The sequence below is a fragment of the Bubalus kerabau genome, chromosome 18 (assembly GCF_029407905.1).
Source record: "Bubalus kerabau isolate K-KA32 ecotype Philippines breed swamp buffalo chromosome 18, PCC_UOA_SB_1v2, whole genome shotgun sequence".
NCBI lineage: Eukaryota > Metazoa > Chordata > Mammalia > Artiodactyla > Bovidae > Bubalus > Bubalus kerabau.
The window spans coordinates 66,915,677-66,930,784 of record NC_073641.1 but is presented as its reverse complement, the minus strand read 5'-3'; the positions used below and the strand labels follow the sequence as shown (position 1 = coordinate 66,930,784).

Here is a 15,108-nt window from a genome sequence, read left to right as displayed (position 1 = left end):
TACCATGAACCAAGACACTTCTGAAACTGAGTGCCAACAGAGATGACCATTCATAATACAGAGTTAGGAATCACTGAATGTATATATTTTCTTTCCAATTGTGGTTAGTGTACAACATTGAACATTTTTATTTATTTATTTTTGGTGGAGGGGAAATATTTGAAGGAGCTTGGGTACCATGATTCTGTTTATCAGATCATGTGAAGATGAGTTGATGAAGCTGGTTGCAATTTTGGGATTATGGTGGGGCTTGAGGACATTCTGATGGTGTTTTCAAAACATTATAATTGATTGTTTCTTTTAGCTTCATTAAATAATGCAAATGATGTAATAGACACCTTGGCCCATGACTTCCCCTACACACCCCAAACAGCACAATATTTGGCTTTGGATCCAAAAAAGCATTTGTATAGGACCAACCCCATGTCCAAGGAGCTGTGGCTGCATGGGCACAGGAGGGCCTAGAGGAGCTATCCCACATTGAAGGTCAGGAAGGGCGGCGGTGAGGAGGTACCCCTCGTCCAAGGTAAGGAGCAATGGCTGCATTTTGCTGGAGCAGCCGTGAAGAGATACCCCACGCCCAAGGTAAGAGAAATCCAAGTAAGACGGTAGGTGTTGCAAGAGGGCATCAGAGGGCAAACACACTGAAACCATACTCACAGAAAACTAGTCAATCTAATCACACTAGGACCACAGCCTTGTCTAACTCAATGAAACTAAGCCATGCCTGTGGGGCAACCCAAGACGGGCGGGTCATGGTGGAGAGATTTGACAGAATGTGGTCCACTGGAGAAGGGAATGGCAAAGCACTTCAGTATTCTTGCCTTGAGAACCCCATGAACAGTATGAAAAGGCAAAATGATAGGATACTGAAAGAGAAACTCCCCAGGTCAGTAGGTGCCCAATATGCTATTGGAGATCAGTGGAGAAATGACTCCAGAAAGAATGAAGGGATGGAGCCAAAGCAAAAAGAATACCCAGCTGTGGATGTAACTGGTGATAGAAGCAAGGTCAGATGCTGTAAAGAGCAATATTGCATAGGAACCTGGAATGTCAGGTCCATGAATCAAGGCAAATTGGAAGTGGTCAAGCAAGAGATGGCAAGAGTGATGTCGACATTCTGGGAGAAGGCTCTTGAGAGTCCCTTGCACTGCAAGGAGATCCAACCAGTCTACTCTTGCGGGGAGCTGCCCGTGAGAACGGGGTCGTTTGTCCGAAGGACACAGCTCTGGGAGCTGCCTCAGTCCTTGAGGGTTTGCTTGCAAACATAGCTCTCTGTCCCGCCACCCCAGAGATTAGGCGCTTATTTACTGCGGGCACCTGGAGTTCTGTGCAAACTTCTCACGCACAGAGAAATGTTATCTGGTGTAAGAAATAATAACAGGGTGCCATTCCCATGCTCTCAAGATTTCTTGTGACTGTTTGTAAGATGTATAGGTCAATCAAGAAAAAATGTTAACTGTCTTGTCTTTCTCACGCTCTTCTGTATAAATATAAGATGCTGAATAAAGTTGGGGTCAGACTGCGTCCCTTCGTGGAGACGTGTCTGAACCTCTCGACCCCATCTTTGTTGTAGATTTCTCTTGCTTTAGTTTCTTTTCTCAGCCCCGCCGTGCACGTTCTCGGGACCTGATTGACTTTGCCGGCTGGCACCAGCACATTCTGAAGGAGATCAGCCCTGGGATTTCTTTGGAAGGAATGATGCTAAAGCTGAAACTCCAGTACTTTGGCCACCTCACGCGAAGAGTTGACTCATTGGAAAAGACTCTGATGCTGGGAGGGATTGGGGACAGGAGGAGAAGGGGACGACAGAGGATGAGATGGCTGGATGGCATCACTGACTCGATGGACATGAGTCTGAGTGAACTCCGGGAGTTGGTGATGGACAGGGAGGCCTGGCGTGCTGTGATTCATGGGGTTGCAAAGAGTCGGACACGACTGAGCGACTGATCTGATCTGATAGTATAATAAAGAAATCTTTCTTTAAAAAGGGTGTAATTGAGGCATAAATCAGGAAAGGAGAGGTTTTGTTAACCCCAGGAAAAAGGTATGGGAAGAATGTATCAAGAAGAATGAGGAAAGAGAATCCTCTACAGCTGAGAGGGGAAAAGAAATATTATGGATTCATGTTGAATTAGAAAAGAAGACATTTCAATGAGTACATGGAAAAGACAATGGTGACTAAACACAAGTGGTGGATTGGAAGAGAAAAGGGCATAAGAGAAGCAGGTTAAAAAATGTTCAAGGGCATTAAGGAAGAAATAATTAGAAGGAATCTGGAGAGAGTTGGAGAATAAGTTCCTGTATCCTGGCTGAGTTAAATTTGATGCCATATTGCCCTGTAGTAAGAAAGCTAAGACAAACAAATGCAAGAAATCCCATCAACCAAATATAGTAGACCACGCTTTCAAAGGTGGCAGAGAAGCAGTTCCAATTCGACACATTCATTTGTCATGTTACCTTGCTACCTCTCACATAGAGATGAAGCCAAATTCCCCTTACCTCAAATCCGTTACTCTGTGATTACTTTGAATAGTAGATGCTAATGTTAATTGATCAGTCATGTCCAAACTCTTTGCAACCCCACAGACTGTAGCCCACCAGGGTCCTCTGTCCATGGAATTCTCCAGGCAAGGATACTGGAGTGGGTTACCATTCCCTTTTCCAGGGGATCTTCCCCATCCAGGGATCAAATCTGGGTTTCCTGCATTGCAGACAAATTTTTTTTAACCATCTGAGCCACCAGGGAAACCCAAATGCTAGATGCCTACATGCTTGGCAGTGATGTAAATCCTATTCTGGGACTTCTGATTCCAGGCATTGAACAGGCCTGGAAACTTCTGCTTTTGTATTCCAGGGGCATTGGGCCATTATGTAAGAATTTGATTAAATGGAGATGGTCCTGCCAAAAGAAGATCAACATAGCCATATGAAGACATGAAGAATCAAGGGCCTGACCCACAACCACAGCTGGACTCCTAGCCAACAGCCAGGTGTGAGCCATCAGAGTGAAGGCATTTTGGAAATGGAATTTCTAATCCTGATTGGGCTACCCAGCTGATGGTATGTGGAGCAGAGATGAGTTGTCCCAACTGAGTCCTGACCAAACAAAAGAATTTTGAACACATCAGTGTTTTCTGTCACTCAGTTTTGCAATGTGTAAATTGAGGTTTTCTAGCCTCAACATTATTCAGAGAGAATGGCCCAATTCACTGGTCTCTCACTTCCTTCACCTAGGGTTTCCCTGGTGGCTGAGATGGTAAAGGATCTGACTACAAGGCTGGCGACCTGGGTTCAATCCCTGGGTCAGGAAGATCCTCCAGGTAATTGAATGGCTACCCACTCCAGTATCCTTGCCTAGAGAATTCCGTGGACAGAGTGGCCTGGTGGGCTATAGTCCATGAGGTTGCAGAGAGTCGGACATGACTGAGTGACTAACACTTTCACTTTTTTCACCTTCAGCATTATTCAGAGAGATTTCCCAAGTCACTGATCTCTTGCTTCCTCTACTTGCTTTACCTAAGTGATTTTTAGTGAATAGACTTTATATCTGTCAGGGTCCAGACAAGAAAATAGAAACCACTCCAGAAACTTTAAACAAGGGAATTCAACACTGGGGTCTCTTATACCCAAGATAGGAGAATGAGAAGCCATAGGAGAGGCAACCCTAGCTGTTGATAAACACTGGAGTGCCGCTGTTATTCTTGGAGCTGATAGAGTAATGTAAAGAAGGATCCAGAGTCCAGAAGCTAGAACCATCTTATGGAGACTATTTTGTGGAGGTTAGGGCTGTGGAGGGTGGGGCTGGCCAGCAGGCAGTGAAGCCACAGGAAAGAGGTTTCTTTTCATGCCTGTTCTTCTTGAGTCTTTTTCATTTTTCACTGTATTGACACAGGACTGCCGTGACTGCTGAGTTGCCAACCAGATCTGAGTGGCACGCATCTTGTATGCAGAGTTACGCTCCCTGAGACAAGAAAGGCTCTGATACAGTTTCATAATCATTTGTTAGACCTTCTCTTGTCCTGAAGCTTCAGTCCATGTACAGATTCACTCCTGGTGAAGCTGACCGCTGGGCACACTGCCCAGGCATGTTTGCAATGCACTTTACCTGTGCTGACCTCTACAAGATACAGCAACAGTTGTAAGGATGGGGGAAAGGATAGGAGCTCGAACAAGTGGGGGCCTCATAATGTACGATCACAGTTGAGGAAAGGGAAAGGACGGGGATCTCTAAAGCCAGTCATTTCATTCTTTATTTTCCCAACTTTTTCTCTCTATTTAATGCTGTGACATGTTCCTATATGCCCCCACTGACTAAATCCCAAGGTGTCGATTTAAAAAAAATTTTGATTCCTATGGTATGCACTTAAGTGCAAGTCAGAAGAGATGGTGGGACAACATTATATGAGTGACATCACACTATTTTGTAAGGAATTGTCCTCTATTTTTTCAAAACTGAGTGGGCAGCCACAGGTAAACAACCAGAATCAAGAGATTTAAAATCTTAGACAAGAACCCACAGTGTGGTAGGAACAGGCTGGGAGAAAACTTGTAAACCTTTTTCTCCTTAACTGTAGTCTTTAGAATGTACCTCATGGTTGGTTATTGTTATTTTTATGTGCCATCCTTAATATGTAGTAATCACCTTGCAAAAATATAGATCGATCAATATGCAGAGCCTTTTCAAACAATTCACTGCATCAGTTTAAAGTTTATTAGGATATCAGAATCTTTCAGAATATGTGAGGAATTTCATCAATGGATTACAGTGGCAAAAGGAAATAGAAAAGTTATAAATAAAAAAATGAAAGTGCAAATGTCAAACACCAGAATCAGTTGCTTATTAATACATACTTGATTGATTTGGAGCAACTTCTGCATTATCCTTGTTTTATATTTTGGTGATTTTTTAAAAAGCAAATCTTTTTTGGATCAAGAAACATTGTAGGAAATTTTTGTTGAAAACATTCTCTCATTAAAAAAAAAAAGCTCCTACTCTTACATTTATTTCAAAATTAAAATTTGCCTTGGGAGAATTTCCTGGCAGTCCAGTGGTTAAGAATCTGCCCTCCAAAGCAGGGCACTCTGTTCAATCCCTGGTTGGGGAACTAAGATCCCACACGCCGCAGCGCAACTAAGTCCCCGCCCTGCAACTAAGACGCAGCACAGTCATAACTAATTATTTAAGAATTGCCTTGGTCTCTAGGAGCACCCACCACTGAGACGAGGTCAGGAGGGAAGTGAGGGAACACCCAGGCGTGGAATCGTACTTGACACAGGTCAGAGGTAGATGTACCGGGGCCAAAATGCTGGTCCGTGGCTCTGAGAACCTGACTGTACCAGATCCCAGGCTGAATAGAAAGCATCCACCACTTCCTCCCCATCACTCTGCTACTTTCTCCCCCACATCAAACTTCTTTGTTTCTGAACAGGGTGAGACTGTCAACCTTGGACAGGTCAATCTCCACAGCTAAGCACAACTATTAAAGCCCCATTTGGACCACAAACAAGATGGTCCATCTCTTCCCTGGTTCTCCCTCCTTCCTTATTGGGTTGTTACATAGCAGTGACTGTGGAAGAAATGACCAAAAGGGGGATCTAAAATTCTCTACGTCTGTTGGTCTTATGGAAAAATGAGGACTTGGTCACTAAAGAAATCCTACGGACAACTCAGGAGAGTAAAAACTAAAAGCATCCTTCCTGACATCTTTGTCTCCATCAAGCACACCAGGACATCTTATTCCTATAGTAACCACCACTTCCCTTTCCCCACTCAAGTACAAATGACATGACTGCAAATCAGAAGCTTCTGGGTCCAGGGAATCAGTAGCTTATGTCCCAAAGGGAAATATTGACATCTACTGAAATATTTTTAATTTTATTAATTTCAAAGGGTCAAATACATATCAACTTGAAACAGGTATTGGTTTCACTTTTCTCAGAATTACAGTACAAATACTGCTGTATTTTATAAGACAAATGATCTTTTGCATTTTCACATTTCCAGTGTTGTGCTTTCCTGTACCAAATTGAAATTGTTTGATTATATCTTAATGCATTTAAAATAATATCAATGATAAACATTCTTGGGTTTAAAAGATACAGTGTTTTCTGTTACTGATCAGATGGAAAGCAGTGTAAATTATGATGTTATCAATCAATTAAAATATCCATATGCTCTGAAATTGGGAACTGAGATTCCTTTCAAGAATGTGTCCCCAAAATAGCTCATGGCAATTTAAATTTCAGTTGAACTGCAAAAGCCCTAAAAGCAAACATATCTGTCAAATATAAAATAAGTTAAAATGTAGTGTTAAGTTTTATAATAATCATTGCCAAAAAAGTAAGTGAAAAAATAATTCTTTCTACAAATGACTGGGGCTTGTTTATTCAGGTATTCCTAAATATTCTAAAGTAATACTATTAAAAATAATTCAACGTATTTAAGGGCAATAGCCTGACTCGGTAAGGGAATTGCTGAATTACTTTTTGCTTTCCAATCATTTGGGCTTCAGCTTAAGCAGGATTAACAGTATCACTGGAAAACTAATTTCAAGGTCTGGACCTTTTTTTTTTTTTTTAAGTATGACAGTTTATTTTTAAAGTGCTATTTCTCCAAGGGGAAAAAAATCTTTATTTTACTGAAATATGATAAGTTTCATTAAAAGGCATACACATGCAGGAAAATTTCATATTTATATGAAAATAAATTTAGGGACTCTTTCAAATAAGTAAAGTTCTTGAATACATCTTAAAATGCATCTTTCTTACACATGGTCTTCACTGCCATGTACACTGCCCCTTGCATCTGCTGGAGCTGTCTGTGGGACTGGACTATCAGAAGGTCACCCTCAAACCTTAATGATGTGTGAGTATCACTCCCCTGGAGTTTGCAATGTGCTCCAGATATACCCCTATATCTCTGCTGATTTGGTCAAAAGTTGTGTTAGAAGTGAAAAGTCAGAGTTTAATAGCTCCATGACTTTATACATTCAACTTAACTATTAATTTCTCTATGGTTGAATTTTGTTTGTGATGATTTAAAAGCACAGGTTCGTTTTGTCTTGGAAGTAGGTAAACATGTAAAAGAGTGGCGACATCTATGACTCCTGTGCCAGATTTTGGGCTTCCCAGGTGGCGTTGGTGGTAAAGAACCCGCCTGCAGTGCAGGAGATGTAAGAGACGCCAGTTCTATTACCTGGGTAGGGAAGATCCCCTGGAGGAGAGCATGGCAACCCACTCCAGTATTCTTGCCTGGAGAATCCCATGGACAGAGAAGTCTGGCGGGCTACAGTTCTTGGGATCACAAAGAGTCAGACAGAACTGAAACAACTTAGCACATGCCAAATTTTAAGTGGAAGAGGCAAAAGAATTCAGGAAACAAAGGATCATCTACCTATATGCTACTAAAAAATTCATGACCTCACCTTCCAGTGATTCAGGAGATGTGATTTAATCATGTCCTTGAAAGAGTGACATACTTCATGCTTGGAGATTTAGATAAGTTCACTCACAAATTACTGCAAGAGACTTGAAAAAAAGTTTTTTTCCACCAACTCATAGTATATGGTACAATACAGTATTTATTTATTAAGCTTTGGTTTATCTACTTACCCTATTTTCCATGCAAATAATAGATTTCAATAGACTATGATTTGGCCAGTTTTAAGAGCATAATACACTCAAAGTTTTTCAAGCATGTCAGAAAAGTGGAGAATGCAATGGCAACCCACTCCAGTATTCTTGCCTGGGAAATCCCTTGGTCAGAGGATCCTGGAGGGCTACAGTCCATGGGGTAGCAAAGAGTCGGACATGACTTAGCAACTAAAAAATAAAAAGAAAAGTGTACTAGTTATATGATGTCCCCTTATTTCAAATAGGCTTGCATTTTTTTTCTTATTTTAATAAAAATCCTTAAAATGGCATACCACAACCAGTTCTAAGTCGCCTCAGTCATGTCTGACTCTTTGTGACCCCATGGACTGTAGCCCACCAGGCTCCTCTGACCATGGGATGTTCCAGGTAAGAATACTAGAGCGGGTTGCCATTTCCTCCTCCAGGGGATCTTCCCAATTCAGGGATCGAACCACATCTCCTGCATTGCAGGGAGATTCTTTACCGCTGAGCCACCTGGGAAGCAAGTACACATACATAATAGCTAAGAAAGTGGATTTATGTAGTGTTCTTCTTTCAGGAATCTCCCATGTGTCATACATGTCTATACATACATTTTCAGGACCTATTTCTTTACCATGAGGCTTCTGAAAATTTCCCTAATGTATAGACTGTAAGATCTGTAAAGTCTAGACATTCAGCAGACTCTTGGCATGTCAAGTCTGGGGTAATTTCCTATTGTGATTCCATCAACTGAAAAGTGACATGGTGGTGGTGGTTTAGTCGCTAAGTTGTGTTCAACCCTTATGACCCCTAAGGGCTGTAGCCTGCAGGCTCCTCTGTCCGTAGGGTTCTCTGGGCAAGAATATTGGAGTGGGTTGCCATTTCCTTCTCCAGAACAGTAACATATAGAAGTATAATAGAAGCAACTTGCAACAGTACTATGACTATGAATAAATCACTTATGCAACTGAAAATTGTGGGAAAAGAATCCAGGTTTCTTTGATAGTAATTTAAGAAGGATTACTTCCTTTACTATTCGATAAATATACATACACAAAAGAGTTTGCTGAAAACATACCTAGTGAGAAAACAAACAAGGTTAAAAGTAACAAGAAACAAAAATCACCATTCAGTAATCTCTTTATCTCGAATCTCTATTCTTTACCTTAAAGAACATGCTTTGTAATGTTAGTAAATGTAACATAATCGTTATTGCTCTGAAAATAAATAGGGTCAATTTTTCAAAGCCTGACACAGTGATATGGACGCAAATTAAATAGACTTAAATATATTGTCATGCTGAATTACAATGGAGCAATTAAGAAATCAGACCTTGCCCTTCGATTCACCTGGGGTAATTTACTACATGAGAAAGGTTAATCCTGGGAAGATATTCTAAACCCTCATGAACAAATAATAGCTGCTCTAAACTGACTACAATGATTTGTCTTATGTGATTTGTAACGAATGCTGTATTCACTGCATTGCATGATGTCAGAATAATAGTTAATATCTATCAGTGATTGGTTTCCTGACCTCCCTTCAAAATACTTAAAATCTTCTTCATAATTTGCTCTGCAGACATGCCCTTTAATCCCTTCTTTTGTTGGATAAAGTATTTTACTCAGAATGTGGACTACAAAGCACTCACTTGACAAGAATCACAAAAGCAAGTAGTAATTTAGGAATGATATTATATTTTCCTGGCCCTGTCCATTTCTGAATATCATCAATTTAAGGAACACATATGCCTACACATAAATAAATGCACAGCACATGGCCCCGTTCAGACTGTTAAAACAGAAAATGTGTCCTTCTTGTCTATGACAGTCTTGATCTGTGTGCTATTAAGCACATGTCAAAACCTGGCTGAATTAAGTAATTTTTATGAGAATAGGATAAACAGTCTATCTAATTGCTTAAATATTGGCTCTCTACAGGCAATCAAGACAAGTACCAAAATCAGACATACTTGAATTGAATTATCTAAGTTTCTTAAAAAGTCTCTTTTCCTGAGTAACATAGCAAGGCTATGCTCGCAGTTATTTAAAGATGTCATTAAAAAGCAATATATAAAATTTAGGAAATTTGCAGTAAAAAAAAAATCCAGTTTTTGTGGCCAAAATATAAGGTGAGACTTTTCTGATAAGCAAGAAAAATAAGGAAACAACGAGCAGGTTGGGGAAACAACATATACGCCTGAGAGAGCTAAGCACTCATGGTTATTCTTTAGCTGTTAATGCCAGCAAACACTTGTAGCTAGCCTTGTCCTTCACAAAGCTAATTGCTTTCTGAATTCTACCTGGCATTCTTCTCCCTCTGAGTTCAGTCACTCAGTCGTGTCTGACTCTTTGGGGCCCCATGAACTATAGCGTGCCAGGCTCCTCTGTCCATGGTATTTCCTAGGCAAGAATATTGGAGTGGGTTGCCATTTCCTTCTCCAGGGGATAGTCCTGTCTCAGGGATTGAACCCATGTCTCCTGCATTGCAGGTGGATTCTTTACCATCTGAGCCACCTGGGAAGCCCCTCCTCCCCCTACAGTCCATTGTGGGATTCTGCATCTCAAGAGAAAGAAGGTCAAGACCATGGACACCAACTTCAAGGCACCAGACCCAGATGCTAAATCGTCTGATGACAGGTGTAGCTGTTCTGAAACTTTGCAAAAGAAAAATAAAGCAAGACCTTCATGAGGACATAAAACCTCTCCTTATTCCCAAGACAGGGGGCGGGGGTTGGATTAGTTCTTGAGGCACTAGCCTGCCATGTATTCCCTTTTCCAGGAAAAGATAAAAGCCATTTTTCTCCTTCCTCCAAAACTCTGTTTCTATTTCTTTTTGGTATTGGTGCACAGAAAGCCAAGATTTTTGGCATCAAGTTCAGAAAGTGTCATATTGTGCCAATGTCAGTGCAGACAGTCTTGTTTTAGATAAATTTAAGTGCAAATAAGATTTCTTCGACAGTGTTCCAGGCCCCTGTGTCAGTCAGGAGAAATCTGGCAGGGGCAGTAGCCAACAATGTCCAAATTTAAGTGCCCTAAAACAACAGCAGTTTTTTTTTTGTTTGGGTTAGGCCATCGTGCATTGGGCTGCCCTGCTGGTTCAGTGGTAAAGAATCTGTCTGCCAATACAGGAGACATAGGTTCGATTCCTGAGTCTGGAAGATCTCCTGGAGAAAGAAATGGCAACCCACTCCAATATTCTTGCCTGAAAAGTCCATGGACAGAGGAGCCTGGCAGGCTACAGTCCATAGGGTCTCAAAGAGTTGGACACGATTGAGCACAGCACATATATATTTTACCACAATAAAAAAGTAGAAAAAAAGAGATTACCTATGCACTGGTGGGAATGTAAATTGATACAGTCACCATGGAAGAAGTCAATATGGAGATTTCTCAAAAAACTGGGAATAAAGCCCCCATATGACCCAGAAATCCTGCTACTAGGCATATACCCTGAGGAAACTAAAATTGAAAATGACACATGTACCCCAATGTTCATTGCAGCACTATTGACCGTAGCTAGAACATGGAAGCAACCTAGATGTTCATTAACAGATTAATGGATAAAGAATCTGTGGTACATATATACAATGGAATAGTGCTCAATCATAAAAAGGAATGCATTTGAGTCAGTTCTAGTTAGGTGGATGAACCTAGAGCCTATTATACAGAGTGAAGTAAGCCAGAAAGAGAATAAAGACATGTCATATAATGACACATATATATGGAATCTAGAAAGATGGTACTGATGAATTTATTTGCAGGGCAGCAATGGAGAAATAGACATAGAGAACAGACTTATGGACATGGCAGGAGGGGAGGAGAGAGAGGTTGAGATGTATGGAGAGAGTAACATGGAAACTTCCAAGACCATATGTGAAATAGATAGTTAATGTGAATTTTCTGCATGACTCTAGGAACTCAAACAAGGACTCTGTAATAATACAGAAGGGTGTGATGGGGAGGCAGATGGTAGGGAGGTTTAAGAAGGAGGGGATACATGCATACCTATGGCTGATTCTTGTTGATGTTTGACAGAAAATAAAATTCTGTAAAACAATCATACTTCAATTAAAAAATAAATTAATTTTAAAAAAGAGATTACCTATGATAGAATCCCTGCGCCAGGCAACCATGGCCCTGTTCTTTGGCTCCACAATGCCCAGCTGGGAGCAGCCTGAGTGAGTGAGGCCTCAGTGTGAACTCAGTGGTGAAGCAGCCAGCTCTGCTCCTCACAGCTTCACAGCTTGTGTTCTAGATGTAAGATCTACCAGGGCATCTCTTTGGCCACCACCAAGAATTAATGTAGGATTGTGATAATCTATGGACTGTAGTCCACCAGGCTCCTCTGTCCATGAGATTCTCCAGGCAAGAATACTGGAGTGGGTTGCCATGCCCTTCTCCAGGGGATCTTCCCAACCCATTTATTATGTAAGAGTACTGGATTGGGGTGCCATTGCCTTCTCCATGTAAGTTAAGTTTCTGTGTTATAAATTACGTAAGTATGCCTAAAAGAATTGATGCTTTTGAATCATGGTGCTGGAGAAGACTCTTGAGAGTCCCTTGGACAGCAAGGATATCAAACTAATCAATTCTAAAGGAAATCAACCTTGAACATTCATTGGAAGGACTGATTCTGAAGCTGAAGCTCCAAAACTTTGGCCACCTGATGCAAAGAGCTGACTCACTGGAAAAGAAGCTGATGCTGGGAAAGATTGAAGGTGGGAGGAGATGAGGGCAACAGAGGATGAGATGATTGGATGGCATCACCAACTTGATCGACATGAGTTTGAGCAAACTCCGGGAGACAGTGAAGGAAAGGGAAGCCTGCTGTGCTGCAGTCCATGGGGTCACAAAGAGTCGGACACGACTTAGCAACTGAACAACAAAATATGTTTACATGTCAAATTTTAAGTGATGTAAATTTCAAGTAAATATAAATCCCACGTTAACCTAGTAACTGGCAACTAAGTGACAGGAATGGACTACTAAGTATTAATCATCTGAGGTAAAATGAATTATTCACTAACTCCTCACTTTTCTTTTCTTTTTTTTGCAGCTACAAACACTTGTCCTACAGCAGAATTTAAATTTTTTTTTCATGAAACTTTTTTCCAAGTATAGAGTGATTTTAAAACGGACATCTTTATTTTTTCTCAACAATTATTCTTGAACACCTTTGGGAATCATTTGTTGGTGAAAGTTATTGGCCTTTCGACAAAATGTTTGAAACTTTATACAGAATCTACACTGTTTTTTGCTTTAAGAATTTGCAATTCAAATGTTCACCATTTGAGGTCTGTCTTTGTGATGACATATTCTCTTGGCAAATGCCATAACCATATGTGACTGGAGAAAAAAATGTAGTTTTTAATAAAAAGGCTGAGCCTTCCTCTCTGGGTAATATCTTCAAGCTGTATGACTGAATAATAGGAAAGGATAGGGAGAGATCTTCACAGATGGTTCCTCAAACCCTAATAAGCCTGAAATGTCATGGGATGTGGCTTTGTGCCTGATGCCTGAATGTCACTAAATATTTTGTTTGTTTTCCACACCGTGTTATTTCGAGTAATCTATCCTGACTTCACCTTAAATTATACCGTAAGGAAAAAAGGATACTGGAAATACTAGTTTAAATAAAACCAGGAAGTTCTGTTATTTAAAAGCTGTGGCTAATCACCCAGAGGGTAAGAAATGCTTACCCAGAAGAAACACAAAGCTCTGGCTTTCAGAACCCTCACCATCTTTGCTGAGCCCTGGTCCACAGAGTCTAAATGTGTAGAAATTCTGACAGCCTCTGCCCTGAGCAGTGGAAGTCAGAAGACCCCCAAAGTGCATGAGTTAGTCACTATAAAGCAATGTTTTAATAATCTTAATACATTTCAGCAACTAAACTTAAAGTTTAGATACTGGTGCATAAAGTAATAAGGGCTTCCATGGAGGATCAGCGGTAAAGAATCCGTCTGCAATGCAGAAGACGTGGGAGACGTGGGTTCAATCCAAGGGATTAGGGAAATCCCTTGGAGGAGGAAATGGCAACCCACTCTAACATTCGTGCCTGGGAAATCCCATAGTCAGAGTAGCCTGGCAGGCTACAGTCCATAGCATAGCAAAGAATCAGACATGACTGAGTGACTGAGCATGCATGTATAAAGTAATAAACAAATATTTGTAAAAACTCCTTTTGGATAATAAGTATGTGTGTGTGTATTGGTACTATAGAAGTATAGTTTTGTATTTTTACTGCAAAACCCACACATACATTGGGATTAGTACCACTTCAAGTGTGTAGCTGATTCCAGGAAAATAGTGGTCAATGAGACAGCTAAACTTTATGAGGCTTATAAGATTAGTGGCCTATACTTGATTTCCTAACTTTGAATGCTTTATTCCTTTTCTTGAAAAGATGCTCTAAAATTACATGAGCTCCAGTTTCCCAAACCGAGGTCACTCTGATGGTCGCCATTTCATCCTTGCTATGTTTGAAAGGGCTTCCCAGCTGGCACTGGTGGTAAAAAACCTGCCTGCCAATGCAGGAGACATAAGAGACACTGGTTTGATCCCTGGGTTGGAAAGATTCCCTGGAGAAGGGAATGGCAACCCACTCCAGTATTCTTGCCTGGAGAATCTCATGGACAGAGGAGCCTGGTGGGCTACAGTCCACGGGGTCACAAAGAGTCGGACATGCCTGAAGTGACTTAGCATGCATGCAAGCACATGCTTGGAAAGCTTGTTGAACCAGTAGGCTTTAAAAGCTTCCCCTGCTTTGTGATAGAAGGGTCAGGTAATACTTAGTGTTCATGAGCTTATGCAGCAAAAGCAAAACAACCACATCTTTAGTCAACAGTTGTTGTTCAGTTGGTCAGTCGTATCTGACTCTTTGCAACCCCACGGACTGCAGCGCACCAGGCCTCCCTGTCCATCACCAACTCCTGGAGCTTACTCAAACTCATGTCCATTGAGTCCGTGATACCATCCAACCATCTCATCCTCTGTTGCCCCCTTCTCCTCTTGCTCAAATCAACAGTGGGGCAAGCCCCAAAGTAACCCAATTTACACCCTGAAACTGTTAATAGTTACTGCAGTTTGTGATACCATTATCTCTGAAGGCAGGGTGAAAACAGAGCCAAGATCAGAAAGGTAGGTTGAAGCTTCTCCTTGATAAGAAACTACCTCCCTGCTAATTCTCCCCAGAATAGGAAATACCTCTTTCCTACCCTGAGAATTTTATTCCATGAGTGCCTGTCCATAGGAGACACATCTTTCTCTTCAGTGGGCTTTGGGTCCTTTCTACAAGAAACAGCATCCTCAGCCAAATTAGAATTTAACCATAATTGCTTGATTTGGACTTTTAGTCCTTATCTTCCTGGGGTTGTCTGAGCACAGTCATGATTCATAGATTTTTTTTTTTCCATAGTGATTCAGTTCAGTTCAGTCCCTCAGTTGTGTTGGACTCTTTGCGACCCCATGGACTTCAGCATACCAGGCCTCC

At 41.1% G+C, this 15,108-nt stretch overlaps 1 long non-coding RNA gene across 1 annotated transcript; it reads left to right on the top strand.

The window, feature by feature from the left end:
* The first annotated feature begins 477 nt into the window (after nt 1–477).
* Nucleotides 478–12,714, top strand: LOC129632866 (uncharacterized). The gene is made up of 3 exons (XR_008704709.1): nt 478–585; nt 10,109–10,256; nt 12,676–12,714. It is a non-coding gene; the product is annotated as an uncharacterized LOC129632866 (long non-coding RNA).
* Nucleotides 12,715–15,108: the final 2,394 nt, after the last annotated feature.